Genomic DNA, 17,765 nt, shown 5'->3' on the forward strand with positions numbered 1-17,765 from the left:
CTAAATGTAAACGTAAAAGATATCTAAATGCTACCAGGAAATTTGTTATGAGGAAGAAAAAGAAAAAAAAAAGATGAAAAAGGAGAAATAAGAAGGAAAAGAGGAAAAGGAGAGCAAATGAAGAGAGAGGTATATTTGATACATTACAATTTTATGTGTGCTTGTTCTCCAGTTCATCAAAGTAAAATAAACAACAGCTAACATAATAAAATCTTTTAGCAGCTCCTATTATTAAATACAGTCAGGAAGAACACATAGACACATTAATAGCACCTAAAACTGATAGCTGTATTTGCACAAAAAAAGTAATAACTGTGTATCCTTCCAATAAATGAGAAAAGTGCATTTTCTATTCTGCCAACTGATTGTTGCAGAACAAAATGTAATTTTAAGGCTTGTGGTGCTACAGTGACACCACTGAAGCTATGAGAACTTCCTGCTACTGAACCCAACTGAAGGTTTTTGCAGCTGTTGCTACTGTTAAGCTAAACTTCCACTGTTGGCAATGGGAATTTGGCTGAAAAGGGACTTCAGGATGAATTTTATTTCAGCGTGAGTAAAAAGGAACTGGATTTACTCTGTACTTCTGCCTTTGTGAAAGCCAAAAATCAGGAATACCTGTTAAAAGCCCTCACATTTTATTTTAAAAATTACATTTTCCAGTTAGAAGTTGCTGACTGTATCCATTGCTGTCACTGGCACAGAGTTTGCAACTTTGTAATTTTCCCTTCTGAGGTCTTACTATAGTGATAGGAAAGGGTTATTTCTGAGGAAAACCTCATCCTAAAAAGTTATTTGTTTAATTTAGCTTGAAATGTTATTATTCAAAATAATTGGCAGAGAATTTTTCAAGGTCTACTTGGTTATTGGAAGCACTCCTGTATTTGAAAAGACAAGATACAAACTTTTTGGATACAGGGGATTCTGCACAATTGTATATAAGAAGTTGTAGCTGACATACAGCAGATGTAAAAAAAAGCAAAATCAAAATGAGAGGTACACAATGCATTGTGCAAATTTAGGTTAAAAATAAATGCTTTTATTTTTATCATTATCTCTAAAATAACACGAGCTGGCTGTTTGTTAGCTGAGCTGAGTAACCAATTGTTGCATTAATCCAAATGTATCTACTTGAATTTCATAACTACAACGCCTTAAGGATAAAGAATGTTACTTACAGAGAGTTGTTTTTTCCTTCTCCTCTGTCTTTCTCACTGTCTTTCTTTGCTCCTCTGTGACAGCTATAAAGCCGAGAGGATGCAGTTGCCTGCATATATAGGCAGAGTATCCATGTCCCTTCAGCCTATCAGAGCCAAGGGCTTTGCATTGAACATGCAGCAGCAGCATCTCTCACTCCTCCCACACCTCCTCCAAAATACACTTTGCAAAAAAAGCCGCCGAAAGGCAGATGGATCTGACCGAGAAGCGGCCACTGCCTGCTTAACTATGGAGTGGTGTGTGCTTTCTTCCAGGGACTCCATTAACGAGTCTGAGTTCATTAACAGTGAGCAATCACACGTGCCCGCTCCGTGTTACACACTCCGGGACATTTCTGTCCAGGCTGCTGCTGTAAAAGCGAGTGCTTTGATCCACTTTGTAAAACATTATTTCCAGGAAACAAAGACAGGTATGATTGAAAGACCACTCAAGGGACTGCTAATTTTGAACAGGTATATATGTAGGATTAACATTGCTGGATATGCTTTCGTCCAACTTTTTTCAGTTTAACTCTTCCATCATATGTGAAGCAATACTAAGTGTTCAGGATCTCTTTTCCTATTCTAAAAGTTTTATGATGAGTTCTTTCCTAGACGAATCCAGATAACTTCCTGTCATTTTTATGCAGTTCAAATTAATTAAAAAAAAAATACTATCAGCATTTCATAATCCTGAACAGCTTACAGCCAGGTAGTGTTGCAGATTTGGGACAGTCACTGCTCCTACATCAGTCTCCAGTATTACAGCCAACCTTTTTGTGAAGGACAAAGAAGTCCTGGCTGTTATATATTTTAAAACTCTTGTGGCTGTGTTTGCTCTTATAATGTTATAAGACCAAATACAACTCCACTACAATTCTGGAAGAGTCTATTCAAAATAAAAACAAGACCTAAACTCCACAGGTCAACTTGCTGTTTCCAATGTGCTTGTTGTGCTTGATATTATTCTGTGATCTGACTTGCATTTTCAGTGCCCAGGTTGGCTGCTGTAATGATTTGTCTACGATCTTGAAAAGCATTCAGAAATCCCAGAGTCAGTTGCTGTTGACTCTTTTTTTTTTTTTTTTCCACAGCAAATCAACTCCTGAGTGCGCAGAGTTACAGCCTTGATATATTGGGACCCCATTAAAAAAACAAGTGTTTTGGATACTTCTATTTTTTATTTATCCCTGAATTTGACTGAAAAGGCTGAAAATTCAAAATTTGTTGTAAGGGTATAAAAGATGCAGAAACTGAAGATGTCTCTAGTAAACTTAAGGATAACTGAAATCTCACTTCAGTGTTTCACCTAAATGGCTTGCACAAGATAAATAATTTTCAAAGGAAATTAAAAATGGAAACTAAAATTAAGATTGGAGTACTAAAACTGTGGTTTCACCTATGTTGAAATACCACCTCAAAGTCATCTGATGTGTTTTTATTTCTCTGCTGTACCTGTAAAGCTTCCTGTGAACAGACAACAATCACATTTTTCTTTTTTTTTTTTTTTTTTTTTTAATTCCTCAGGAAGAAAAAGGAAACAAAGTGTGAGGTGTACAACAGGCAAGCTGGAAAAGGGCCTTTGGAAAAGGGAAATTAAATGCCTTTCTAAAAAGCATTTTCCATGTCTCTCTACAACTCTAGTAATTCTTCTGACTTCTACTACTGTCATAGTTCTCATCATCAACTATTGGCAATACACAAATTTTTGCTTAACAGAATCTTTCTGTAGCGGACAAAAGCAAGATCACTAAGTTTTCTGTCACAGGTGCTAGCTAAGTCAGACCTGATGTGGGCCCATGAATTTTCTCCAGACCCTTCAGTCTGCTGAAGGGCTTCAGGATCTTTCACAGAAAATAACTTCTTTTACTGCTGAAACACAATGAATAGAGATCTCCCCTTTACTGCCAAACTGTTTCAAAATTCAAGACAGAACTGTGTGAGAAATAACAGATGATCCCAAAAGGTTTAAAGGCCAGGGCTTGTTGATAAGCAACTAACAGACTGCATTATTCACACCTAACAAGAGACAAGCTTCCATATGTTTTTGCACATGGAGGTATGTCACCCTGATGATGATATATAACGATACTGTGCCCATGCAGTAATGGTATCAATTTCTTACCATCGCTGAACCCTTTGGTTTGCAAACAAGGTGGGAGAGATAATGTGTTTGAACAGGAGGCTTCAGCACAGCACCAGAAAACGATGCAAACAATGTGTTATCAATGACTTTGCAGTCCCATTGTCAGTCCAAGTGCAAAGACATGGATCAAAGCAGAGGAAGTTGTACCCACTTTCTAATAGGTTTTACCTCTTCCACTATTGCACAATGAAGGTTAGAAATGAAAAGGCAGTTTTCCCAGGCTTTCAGTTCAGTCACAATTAGATGATTTTACTCCCAACTTTATTTTTCCTCACCTGAATAGCCTGACACTTATCTTATGTTAGCCTCCTAGTGTGACTCTAGTTACTAAATTTGATCAAGGTGTGTTTGTGCTGTAGTTCACTGAGCCTAACAATATTTGAACAAACCTGTTCTAAGCTATAACATGAAGGGCTTATAATTGACCCAGATATCATCAATACTTTAAATATTGAGAAAATAATTTGAAACAATCCATTGGAAATCATACTAGCACAATTTTTCTGCCTGTTTTCCACAGTTGGTGTAAGAGGAACAGTCACAGTTGCCTAAGCTTGAGAAAAAACACTGGTTTGTTGCTTAATATATGGTTTTATCTGTAGTGCAGGGATGCTATTTGGAGGCTGAAGGCCTTTTTTCCTGTTCTTCTTGCTGTTGCTCCTTCAAAGAGAGAACAGTAGCAGAGCCCCTTCTTTGTCTCCCCCCCCATCCCCAGTATATTCTTCTATGAATGTAAAAATACCAGTAATGAAAAAGAAAGTTATCTACAAAAAGGTAAAAGAAAGAAAAAAAAAAACACCTTGAAAATCACTCAGATGTACTGGAATGACAAGTCCTTGTATGTTCCATAAACAAGGTCCAAATCTGCATAAGCCACAAAGATGAGACAAGACAGAGGAGAATGTTTTAACCAAAATGTGCAACTAACAATTTTCTAAATAAAACAAAGGGCGCATATCCTTTGGAAGAAAGTAAGAATCAAATAAAGCCTTCAGACACAAATAGATGGATTACTTGCAACGTATGAAGATAAAACCTAAGTCTCCTGCAGAACATAAGTAGACTTTGCAACAGATTAGCCAGGAGATGAATCTCAGACAGTGCTGACAAACTGGGAAAGTAACTATCCTCTATTTCATGAATATTTTCTGTGCGACTTGTTTTCCCTGTTCAGTTCCTACTGCTGTCTGTGTGAACATGTGAAGGTAAACCAAAGAAGGATAAAAAGGAACTGCTAACGAAGTGAACATGGACACACTGAAACACACAGCTTCAGAGGAGTTAATGTACCACTTGCTGGTTCGAGGCAGCCTGAGTATATAACTCTTATGGAAGCCAGCCTACTGAAAAGAGAGAGGTTGTGATGAACCGAAAAAGTGTCAACAGAAAAACTGACAGGCTGTGAAGAGTCGCAGAGACAGTGAGAGCAGGCTGCAATCACAGTAGGCAGACTCTTCCAATAAAGAGATAGGAATAGCTGCTTCTGTGAGCTGAGAAGATGTGCTTACCTAGAGGTGTAGGCACTGCCAGGGCACTCGTCCAGCCCTGTATTGCTCGCAGAGAAAATTTTCTCAAGCACTGACTACTGTGAGCCTCACAGAAGCTGTGGCTGATAGATGAACTGCTGGCAGGGCTTAAATGTGCTATGAAGACCTCATATTAAAAAGCAAGTTATAGCAGTTTATGAATGGAATAGTCCATTGTGTGGATGAAAGGACAGACCCAGATGAGGCATGAGGAACAAAGATGGCTTGAGATATAGGGGAAACATAATGCAGCACTTGTTCTTACTTACGCATGTGATTGGTTTGGATCACTGTTTGCAAAGATATCAAAGAACACATAACGCTTAGTCAAGAAGACATTTTGTCACTGACTGTGATTAATGCCTTGTCACCACGGCCATGCACTACCATGCCCTACTTGCAGGAAGCTTGGAAGAGCATGTCACCAGTATAAGCACTGAGTCATTCTTTACAGGATGACAACATCACTAGAGTCTCCCCATAAAGAGCATGTTGGTATCCAGCTTTCTCAGATTACAGGAAATTCTATGGCAAGGGATCATTCTGTCAGCTTTGCTGTAAAGGTGTCTTTGGCTCTCCTTCAGTCTGTGCTAACACATGCACCTTTCTAGAAGAGACCAATGCAAATCTTCTGGAGACTTTATGCTTAATATAACATAAAACTTGCTGAATACGTGCACTTTCTCCAAAAAAGAGAAATTACTGCACACATATCAAAAACCTAGAGCTCCGGAGAACTGAATGGGAACCGAACCTGCCACATGCACAGGTCTCACTGGTCACGGGCACACATTCACAGCTAAACCAGTAAGTAAGGTAATGTTTGCTACCCTCTGCTGTGGACTACTGTCTTTGCCTCAGAGGTGGGAGTGACATATGTACACATCCCAACTGCTTGTGCAGGAAGTTGCATTTACATTAAAATGATGGCTTTCCACCGGAGCCATGTAATCTGTATATGACCTGCTCCTGATCACAGGTAATATGGTTAGCAACACCATTTCTTAAGACAAACAGCCATAAAATGTGTGCTAATCATGTATCACCTCCTTCTCTTTTTCCCTTTGCAACACCATAGTTGTCACCAAGATGTCATGATCCCCATTGCAGAACAGCCACATTCCCTGGCAGCACTGTGAAAAAAATATCTGCCCACCAAGCACTGCTGCTAGGATGTTATGGAACACAGAAGTGTAACATTATGTGAGATACTGCCCATAAAATCAAGCAGCTGCAAGTCCTGATGCTGGACAGCAAAACCCAGTGATCCCCCAGTGGCCTGGGATGCAGCTACCATTGTTTTCTTCCTCTGAAGACTGAGTGACTCATGTTCTTTTGGGTAAAGTCTGGGTCCAGATTATGATTACTGTGCCATGCACCTATCACTTAGAGTTTGGCATGATCTGCAGAGAGTCCAGTGTAAGTAATTAAACACTCTAAACAGTAAGAAAGCTACACTCATTACTAGAAATTTTGCTTAACAGAAAGTATAATTCATAAAAACTTTGTGCAAGAATAAACTACGCTAAATGCTAAAAAATGTAGATAACAATAAACTATGCTGAAAAGTAAGTATTTTATGTAATAGTCTAATTGTACCTAAAACCCTGGGGCCAATTCTCATTCTACCCCTAAAAGAACCTGGCTGTCCCTGTGGCATTAGGGGACAGAGCCACCAAGTGTTCACACGATCCCTCCTGCCAACTCCACAAGAAAGGCAATCATCTCCAGCTAGGTGGGAAAACAGTGAGCCAGAAAAGATAACAGCTTAAGCTGCTGCAGGTAGCTTCACCACAGAGAAGCCAGCCATACCCCCACTCAGAACTGCCTGCCATCTGTTCTCCTTATGATCTTGTTCCCTTCCTCACCTCAGATAATCACAGCTTCCACACTACCATTAGGAGAGGCAGGCTCTCATTTAGGAGGGATTTACATGTGACTGGCGGAGATAGGCAGTTAAATAAGAAGGACAGTCCTATGTATTCATTACATTTGTGCTCAGAGACCTTAGTTCAAGTTCTTGCTTTCAAGTACAGATGCAACCCCTTGCCATATGCTGTGCAATTCTGGGTAAGTTCTCAGAGGAATTTTCCATAAAATATTTTGCTAGAAAGGGCTGTTCTCTTTCAGCTTATTTTTCTGTGCAACCACATTTGGCTACAGCCGGATTTGGAATCCAAACAGCCTAAATCTAGGCCAGGTTTAAAGTGGCAGCACCTCCCTCTGGCAGAACTCTGGCAGTGTCTCTAGTCATAGGCACAGATTTTGAACCTCTTTGTTTTGAGGTCAGTTGTTGCCAGTCGAGAAGCAACCTGCCTTTACATCAGTCTGATATTCTGCATCTGTCTCTGAAAGACAATCTAGGAAAGTTTGGGAAATTGAGATTTCTGTTTTTTCCTTCCTGCCAACTCTTAAAAAAACCCTATCTCCTTTATTTAGGAGAGGTCTTGATCTGTGTAGTCTTAAGAGACATCTCTTCCATCTCTACTTTTCCCAGAAGAAAATGGTTTAGAAATGTAATTTTTCACTCTTCTTCAGTGCTCAGAGAACACAGAATGGAGGGAAAGTATGCTTAGGAAAGGAGAATCACTACCACATTTTACGTTACATACACTGAAACATATAACGAAGCAAGACACCTTACCTGCCTATAGCTTCTGCTGAATCTAGAGGATATTTTCAGTTTCTCTCTTTCAACAACACACCAGTCTAAACCTATTCCTGTTGCCCACTGAAGCAAACCTTAAGAAAAGTCCTCTATATCTACATTCTCTGACTAGTAAATTATTTAAAAGCAGTTAATATTTTACATTGGTTGCCAATTTTCTTTCTTAATATGTATGTTCAGCATGTAAAATCACACTAATCTTTCATCAAAATTATGAATTATTTACTTTATCTTCCACAATAATAAACTCATAGATCCCAGGTCAGTAGTCCACATTTTATGTGACTGTAAACTTCAAGAATACCTGAAGTAATTCATTTACTATCTAAAAAAAGCTTAACTCAAGATTCTTCAGCTGTGAGTACAATGCATATCAAACACATTCCAAGCCTGCAACATTGCTAAGACAAAGGAAATACCTCAATGCGATGTGAAACAAGGAATGAATTACACAACCTGCTTGCTTTCTATTCACTGAAAAAAGACCCCCTGAGAAATAGTGTTATACATTCAATGGATACTTACAAAGAAAAGTTGGTTTCTACCAATCCTAGAATAGCAAGCTCTCGCAAAAAGTCCGACAATATTTCTGGACTCTCAAGACAATATACTTCTCCTCAGCTCTGCAGCTTACAGCTCTGCTGGCTGCTACTGCTGCTACCCAGGAAGACAAGTTGTACAACTGTGATGACAAGGTAACCAGAAGCATCCTCAACTAGCATGTGGAAGACGACTGGGGAACAAGAGATCCAGAACCTGTGTGTTAAGATTCAAAATATTTGCTATGGCTCTGCCTGTTGAATTTGGAATAGAGATAGGTGGAGCTGTGGGTTTTCTTACAGTGAAGCTGAATTCACATCCTCATCAGGCATCTAAACTCACCTTTTTTTTCCCCAGGAAAAATGAGCTGAATATTGTGATTGGGATCAAACTGGGAGTGTAGAGGGACTGTGCAGTGAAGCAGAGAACGATGTACAAATTACAGCAGAGGGCACAACCTCCTCTGCTTACAGCTCAGTTACACTCCATCATCTAGCACTACCCATTTCATACTTCTCTCCGTTTGCCCTGTTAAATATCTATTGAATAAGCCATTTCTATTCATAATATTTCCTAGCTGTTATAAAAATAATCCTTCTGCTGTTTTTCAAACAAATGAATGGTTCTTCTACATCTACATTTATTCTGTTTTCCTTCCAGTATCCTTTTACAGGTAATTTTCTTGAGCAAAAGAATGTTTTATACTGCTTTGAATACAACAAATTTTGATTATCTTCTTAGAAATTTTGAAACAATTCCACAACTTATCAGAGGCTTCTGTTGTTAAAGGAACTACCAGTTTTCTGTAGGAACTGTATTTTAAAAAAAAAAAAAAAAAAAAATCCTCTTCTGAAAACAAGTAATGGATTTACTTCCAACATGGAATAGTGCTGAGCAGTAGAGACTGCAAAAAGCCGACAAATCAAAACCTGGTAGCAAGGTCAGCTGTATCAGATGTGATAATATATTTATTTTAATTTTATTATAGTAACATGATGTAATAACATTCAAAGCTTCGGAATAGCAAACACCTTTGTTCACACACTTTTTTTTTGTAATTTATGTACCAAACGTATGTGCAGAAAAAGAAATACTTAAAAGCAATGTGCAGCAAATAGCCTTGATAGCCTTGTTGTTAAAAAGAACTTGTGATGGAACTCTATGCTAGGAACAAGCCAAGAAAAATTAAAGATGTGTGAATATGCCTTTCCTAGTAACACAGCACAACAAGTGTATAGGTTTACCAAGAACCTGTAGAATATCAAGATCATTTGAAGTTTCAAAACCAATGAAACATGCAATTTAGGGATGATTTTCTAAATAAAACAGTAACCAAAAGGTGGAGTTTTAACAGCCATTTTCAACAGCAGGAAAAATAAGAACAGTTGAGAAAGAAGGTGCTAGCAGACAGTACTTACTCATCTGTAATAACTTTTTTTTTTAGTAGGATTAGTAACACTGGCTTCTGTTACCCCCTTTAATATCTAACTCCTTCTGCCAGATATGAGATTTTGCTCAAATTTATGTGTCTTTAAAATGGACTACTCATAAAGATGTATTAGGTCAAAAACTGTTGATCCAAAAGGGCACAATGTATTTTTAAGAAATATATAGTCAAAAGGAAAAGAAATATGCTCTTGAAAAAATTAGAAAAACATTGCCAAAGGAACCTCCAAAATGAAGCAAAAGCTGTAGCAAAAAACAAACAATATTTTTTGTACTTTTTTTTTTAGCCTTGGAAGGAAACATGAGGAAGCCACAGTAGTAGCAAATGAGTAGTTCACCACTCAATCTTAAAGTCATTTAAGGACTAGTAGGCAATTAATTACTGGGCTGAACAGAACAACATTCTACATGGTAACAAATTACTGTAATAGTAAAAAAAATTTTTTTTTTTTTTTAAAGGAAGATTAAGTCGACAAAAAATAGGTTTGCATCTCAGATTCTCTGATAGTGGTAGAATGGAAATCACCCAAAGGTAGGAACATTCTCATTACGATGATGTACAATAGAAACATGTATCAATAACCTCGAAAAGGAGGAGGCAGAGGTGGGTGTAAGAACAACCCCGGGCATAAATTCACACAACAGTTGTGTGCCGTGGGCAGATATTCTTGAGATCAGCCTTATAAGTAGCTGAGCTGCTGATGCAGCTACAGAGAATCCTTACACTTACATATAACCATAATAATGTACTCTATTTTTTATGCCTTATGTTTCATTAGCACGAAACACATTTGTAAGGCTCTGGGTTTTACTTTTTGAATTCAAACTTTTCATTGTAATAAATGTTATTTTCAGTAACCTAGCACAACAAGACACCTGTCCTGTCAGGTGTGGCAGGCCTCAGAGTGTGGTCCTGCAGTACTTGCTCGGGAATTAACACCTTTGTACCTGGTCTCCAGGTATCTAAAGATAATGACACAATATGGGCCTATTTAAAAGCTGGCAAGGCAGACAAATGAGAAGACAAGTCGTCGCCTCAGTGAGCAGTGCCAAGAAAAAAATTCTGGCATGTGCAAGGCAACAGAAAACAGGAGAGAGTGTGTGAGGCACCTGTTATGTTAGCAACTAGCAAATAAAAGACTTAGGAGAGTCTGGAAAGATCTTGTAACAAAGTTTAACATATATAATCATGAATTTACACACCCACCTGAATAAAGGCTGTATGTCATCAGCCTCAACAAAAAATGAAAGTATGACTAAATAATTAAATAAATTCTAGGATATGATAAAAAGAAGGATTTTAGGAACAGATGCCAATATTAAATATAAATTTCTCTGGAGGAAAAAGAATACTGAAGAAACAGAAGATTATGCCATAAGAAAAAAGATTAAAATGCTAAGAAAACCATCAAAAATGGAAAACCATGGGAGTACGTGTAACGTGCATCCAGTTAGAGGTTGCTGCTTTTTCTGCTGACTCAGGCCACAGAGCCAGTGACACTCAGGAACTGCAGCACCACCCTGCTGCTAAGCTGGTGACTGCCTAGGGATGCCTGTACTGGCACTCTAGTTGGGTTGTGAGATGTGTTCTGTTTGAGTTTGACAACTCCTTAAAGCTATGCTTATGCTATTATTATTATTCACAAATGCTTTCTATTACTTAACTGGTAATTAACTTAACCTTTATTAAGGTGAATGTATACCAAAAAATTTGTTTAGTCTCAGAACTTAAATGTCTGGGCAATGATAATTCCATAACTACATTTGTTAAGAAGTTTGAATGTATATTCGACTTTATCATTGTTCCTTAATATTAAATACTGTTAAGTACAGTCATACAGAGGTTTCCGAGCTCTCACAATCAAGTATTTTCTTTGATTCTACATTGTAATACTAAATTTTATTTACACATTATTTTGGAAACTTAGTGATATGAAGGAGTTTTCCTCACAGATCAAGATTGCCACTAGGGGTGCAGCTCCTGCCAAGGAGGTCTCTTAGACCCCTTTACCTCAGCTGCCTAAAATATATGGAAGCTGCAATACCTGGGGGCTTTTATATTTCTTAGTACGATATGAAAGCTTGCAGTGAAAGGGTATCATCTCACCATCCTATCCCACTCCCCTCTCTTTTTCTTTTCCTATTAAAAATGCAGCCATAGGAACTGGGGAGGAGAGCTAGGAATGTCACACCTTGAATAGTCAGTACAGAGTTGCAGGAAGCTCAGTAACATTAATTCTGAAGTAGCACAGTGTACAAAGGGGGGAAAACATCTTAAGGGTCAAACTAATGGACACAGTCTAAGCAATCTTGGTGGCACTGTTGAACAAAAACTTCTGTTTAGTAAGTAGTATGATCAAGAATAACAAGAAGTTCGGATCCAGTAAGAATAAGTCAGTGAATTATATGAAAAATATTCTAAGGACTTTTGATCAATTGTTGGAACAGTTCTGGAATATTCAATATTCTCTCAGATTTTCACTTTCAAAAAGACTTCACTGCCCTCCTGAAGTGTAAGAGACGATTTTTCTTCAAAGCCACTTATGCCTTCCTCTAGGGAAGATTCAAATGAGTGGGCCTGGTTAGCTTTGAAAACAGAACAACATGAGGGAAACCAAGGAAAGGATAAGGGAATGAAAGAGTAAAGGGAGAAGATAAAGAACTTCCTTCTGTTTTTCAAATTTTAAAAGCCCAAGAGGAACTACTCAGGGAAATTAAAGACAGCACATTAAAAACAGAAGGAAAAACTTTTTCACATCATGTGCGGTTAAAACTGCAGAAAATATAATTACCACAGGAAGAACTACAGTCAAGAACTCAGCAAGATTCTGATGTGTTTGCAGATGTATAAGGATATCAAACATATCAAGAGCAATTTAAAGCTGCTGGAAGGCACATGTATTTCTTCAGGGAAAACTGTCCAAGCATTTTAAAACTGCACAAAGACACGTGCTAATCAGAGTAAGATATAAAGAACAAGGTCTCTGTGAGATAATGCATCTACAGGATGTCATTAAAGAAATGTCACCTCCTCTTAAATCCTTTGCATTCATTTTCTCTTCCTCCCTTTAAAGAAACAGCACAGAAAGGGACAATATCAGCCCCACAGAAAGACCGTTTTGTTTAGGGTATTGTCTGAGCAGAAAAGGTGTCTGCCAGCCATGTCCCCAGCATGCTGGCATTTCAGCAGCCTTCAGAGTGTCCCATATATCTGGAAACGTATATTTGCCTTGAAATTTATATACCTGGTTCTACAATTAGCTGGATGCTTTCTAATTTTATGAGGTCAGATTGTTTTTAAAAGCAGAAAGCACCATATGCAGTATCTCTGTAATTTCCCATCTTGCTTTTTTACATGACTAAGTAGTCACAGTAATGATGCTTGTTTCTTTTTATGTTACATCATGTTAACTGTACCTGCACTGTCATGTGTCAGAGAAAAAAATCTAAAACTGTGAGGTCTTTTTCATTTAAGTTAAACAATTTGTCAACAGCACAACTGAGTGCAAATGAGGCCAAAACAGAAGGAAGTGTTATAAGCAACTTAACAGTAGCATTACTCTGATGCTGAATTTATAGCCTTCCTAAACAATACACTACAGTGCATTATTTTCTAGGCTCTCTTTTTCCCCCAGATTTAGTCTGTTATTTACATCTCGTCCACTAAGCAGAAAGAGATTATTCCCTTTCTTTTTGCAGCTTTCTTCTATGCATTTCAACTTGCTGCTGTATGCCTTGAACTCCAAATTATATGACAGTAATGCTAACACCAGAGATTGACGTTACCCTAGCAATGAGACGGTACTTGGTATACAAAAAAAAAAATAAATTTCTGAAACATAAGGAATGTCACAAACCTAAGTCTGGCACGATTGGCTTGAAACTCTGAAATGCTAATAATAACGCTGGCTTAGGGCTATTATTTTTGCAGCTTCTCCTGGAATGCACAGTTGCTGTTACTGTGGCTTCAGATGTCTCCAGTGTTAAGATCAGAAGAATCCCATGTCCTCTCTCCTTATCCTCCTTTCAGTGACAGAAACTTATCTTTGTTACCTTTGTTCAAATCACTTCAAAACTTTCCTAACCTCTCTGCTTCATACCAAGCTTATAGAGGTGGGTTGGACGTAACAGAGGGGGAGATACATCCTGTATAGGGACTGTTGTATCGGTTACACAGCACTGGCCTCACATCTTTGCCTTCAAATCATCCCAAGTTCCTACACTGAGACTTACAGCATGGCGTTTCACTGATGGAGAATCAATGAAAAAAATATCAAGTGCTGCCATTAATCCACACATCAGTCATCATCTTCTTAGAGATAAAATCTCTCTCACTGTCTGCCTTTGACACTGTAAAGAATAAATTCAGGAATGAAGTAATACATCTGACATAATACAAGAATAGCAACATTAAACTACATTTGACTCACTAAAATCATCTAATTCCTCTGAAAAAATGCAACCAGGAAGGACAAAACTAATTTCTATTATGTCTTGACAAAGCTTAACAAACTTTCCCTTAATTTTCAAACCAAATGTTCCTTTCAAAGAGAAGATGGGAGAAAAATGCTATTATTTAATACTAAACTGTGAGAACAACCTTTTAAGTGTACAATGCTTTTGCCAGCTCTCTGACAAAGAACCCAATACTAAAATCCCAATTTACCTTTCAAGTAATGACTATTTACCATAATATTTCTTCTCCTGTTCTGTTATTTGGTTTTGAACAGACGAAGATACAATCTACACAGGATCAAGAAAGAAGGTGAAAAATGTGCAATGAGACAATTGCTGCATTCCAAATGTTTGCTACAGGTAAGATATCTTTGCCAGGAGATGAAACATGTAAGCAGCATGAACATTAGCTAGATGAGGAGACACTCACCAGAGGAACACGGGAGGACTGTGTATATGGAGAGGCAACAGAATTACTTGAGATGAATAACAGGATTGTGATTAGGATATGCTGGAAATAAGTTAAGGGTTTTTGTACAGATTGGAATAATTTTTTTTTCACTTACCAGTGGTGGAATTATGAAATACTGTTGGCCATATATTTTGCTGATTATCTCAGGTATTATCTCTGATTGAAAAAATATATCATTTTTTGCACCTCAGAAGAATTAAATGACCAGTTTTTAATGTATAATGGAAGGAACAGAGTAAAAAACATACACTAAAGGAATGGCTGAAGCAACACAGAAATTTCCCATGGATGTGGATCAACTGACCATTTAAAGAAACTCTCTGACAACTTTAAATAATCTTCAGAAATTTTCTTTCCATTACAGTGTAACAACACACCATCTCAACAACCATTACCCATCCCCTCACCAGCTTGTCTTGGCTCTGCACACTTCCCATGTGCTCAGCAGAAGCCAACTGATTGGCAATAGGGCAAGGCAAAATATATCTCAAATTTTCTGCATTTTCACGAGATTATCGCACCACCTTGCAGCCCCCTTTGAAAACTGCCCTATTCCATCTCCTTACTCCCAAATATGAGGTTTCAGCAACCTCTTTGTTGTCAGAACTTCAATACTATCTTTCAAACAGATGAACACTTCAAATTTCTACGTACGCAAGTCGTATTTCATTCTACTGTCTTCACAGTACAAGACAGACAGGAGAGATGACAGTCTCTGTTCTACCAGCGAAGCAACAGTTTCATTCCACTATGCGTGCAGCAAGGACATAGCTGCATAATTAAAAATCCACAGTCCAGGACCTTAGTCTCAGTAAATCCCTTATTCATGAAAAACTGCAAGAAATTTCAGTTTCCTCACTGGAACTGGAGATGCTCTGGTGGGGGATCCACACTTTGAATGCCAGAATGCTCTTCCTTCAAGGGTCACTCACCCAAGGAAGCCTTTCAGCATGTATCACTGTTATACTAGAAACTTGGTTTTCATTACACTGTTGTTGGAGTATCTTTTTTTTCCCCTTTAATTTGCCATTGACATAACTGTAAATTTCTGTAATGTAAATGGTAATTTTTAAAAACTGTTGTTTTATTCCACCTTTCCTTTTCCAATTTTGTATTTATGAATGGTAGTTCCAATTTCATTATCTTCCTCTGAACCCTACCAACGCTGAAGTAATTTTTGCTGTTTCATGTCTAGCTCCATATAAAATTGTAGGGTCAATTTACGGGGATGACTCCAGTCCCTGTGTCATAAACAGGATCTCTACAAGAGGACAAACCTAATGCCACTTTTACAATAAAATAAGGTTACAGGACTAGGAGAACTAAATTTTCAAAGAAATAATAACTTTTTTTCCTGACCAAATTTGAAAAGGTTAATAAAATTACCTTGACAGCTGGGATTCAGCTCCAAGGCTGCCCAGTGTACCATCACTCAGAGCTACTGCCGTCCCTTCAGGCTTCTTTGCTTTACCAGCAGTGCCCTCAGGTCAATTTTTAGAATCAGGCAAGAAGTGATTCCCTTTAAAATGTTGTGAATTGCAGAGTTTTGATTTCAAAATACAGTCAAGAATTCGTGAAGTTTCAACAAAAGCACATGTCAATTAAAACAGGCTTACATCTAGCATATCATGCTGCACTTCTAAATGCTAACTAGCTTAATACTTAACACATTATGTGGACTTGTTGGATCAGATTATTTGGTGAAAGTGCAGAGGCAACTTCAGTTTCAGACATTATCGAATTTATCCTTACCTGTTTGGAGATTTCACTCCTTTTCCAGGTACCTTGGAAGCAGGTATTTTCTCTAGTTCTCTTATAGTCTCCCACCCTGTGAGGAAGACGTTACCAGAAGTGGCTAAGGAATTTTAAACTCAGGAAATTTATAAGGATTTTCCAGTGACTATCTGGTCTTCACTTCTGCTGTGCTCGCCCTGCACTCTTTGGTTAACCATTAACCACCTGCAGACCTGTGTTCATCAGCTTTATCAGCCGTTCTTTCTCAACAAGGGAAAACCGGGAAACCTGTGAGCTCATTCAGCGGCATTTCACATGCACTGGGGTGGGAGGAACATGGGACTTTTCACTTACTCACAGAGCCTCAAGTGTAAAATCCAATGATGCGAGGGACAGAGCGAGCCAAGAGCGCAGGCAGGTCCTGCCTCTGCCGGGTCGTGCCGGGGCAGTTACACTGACGAGAACGTCCACACAGGAGAGGTGTCTGACGGGTCCCACTAAGAAAGCGAGCGGGACAATTTGGGACGCCCCAGAGCCAGACCTTCCAGGGCAGCGGCTGCCCGACTGCCGGGAGGGGAAACCCTCGCGTTCACAAACCGGAGACGAGTTCCCCTTGGCGGGGCAGGGGAAGGGAAAGGGACGGGCATCCCACGGCGATCCATGCGCCAGCGCTGCCACGTGCATCAGTCGCCCAGCCGGGCGCACCATGCCTACACTTAGAGTTGTTTTACAGCAGTTTCACAAGAGACAAGGGCCAGGGTGCCGCCATAAAACAAAGGAAATCAAACCGAGGAAAAGCCCCAGAGCCGCACGTTTAAGGCCGGGCCGTGCGTGGCGCCCCCTGATGTGTATTGCCGGGAGCCTATTCGGCAGCAGGATCCCCACGCACCCTCCAGGACAGGATGTAACCGGGCTGGGCACCAGCGTTTGATCTCATCAATGCATATAAAATATCTCAAAGGTGGGTGCCAAGAGGATGGCGCCAGACTCCTTTTGGTGGTGCCCAGTGACAAGATGAGGAGCAATGGCCATAAATTAAAACACAAGAAGTTCCACCTCAACATAAGGAAGGGCTTCGTTATGTTGAGTCTGGCAGTGCTCTGGAACAGGGCTGCCCAGGGAGGTTGTGGAGTCTCCCTCTCTGGAGACATTCAAAATCCACCTGGACACGGTCCTGTGTAACTTGCTCTAGGTGACCCTGCCTTGGAAAGGTTGTTGGACTAGATGATCTCCACCTTCCAGCACTAACAATTCTGTGATTTTGTGATTGCCTCTTCCCATTCTCTCCCTGCTTGGGCAGCAGTGGGTGGCTGGGGAGAGCCTTACCATCTACCCATGTACCCCCCCAGATCTGGCACACCCATCCCAGCACAGAGCTGTCCCTCCAGCTGCACCACAGCTTTCAGTGAGAGAAATTACCAGGCTTCAGCAGGTGCACACCCATTTCTGCTCCTCAGCTTCCACCCGCGGGCAGGAAGAGCTGCATTTTACTCAGGAGAAGTTTCACAACACGTTCCTGTGCACTGCTGAATGAAAATACCCATAGATATACCCACAGAAATACCCAGAGATACCTATTTAT

At 39.3% G+C, this 17,765-nt stretch overlaps 1 protein-coding gene across 6 annotated transcripts in view; it reads right to left on the reverse strand.

Moving 5' to 3' along the window:
- The window catches only part of DDC (dopa decarboxylase), a 69,845-nt gene extending 53,453 nt beyond the window's left edge, over positions 1-16,392 (reverse strand). For 2 of the 6 annotated variants that reach the window (XM_027878978.1, XM_027878984.1), the window contains exon 1: positions 16,202-16,392. The gene's annotated coding sequence lies outside the window, so the exon portion shown is untranslated. Of the gene's footprint in view, positions 1-618; positions 627-1,178; positions 1,258-15,835; positions 15,883-16,201 lie in introns of those variants that run through there. The other 4 variants (XM_027878983.1, XM_027878980.1, XM_027878982.1 and 1 more) reach the window with 4 other exon arrangements.
- Between the last annotated feature and the right edge of the window lie 1,373 nt (positions 16,393-17,765).

The sequence above is a fragment of the Empidonax traillii genome, unplaced genomic scaffold, assembly GCF_003031625.1.
Source record: "Empidonax traillii isolate 1590-97213 ecotype Southwest subspecies unplaced genomic scaffold, ASM303162v1 scaffold48:size2401408, whole genome shotgun sequence".
Classification (NCBI taxonomy): domain Eukaryota; kingdom Metazoa; phylum Chordata; class Aves; order Passeriformes; family Tyrannidae; genus Empidonax; species Empidonax traillii.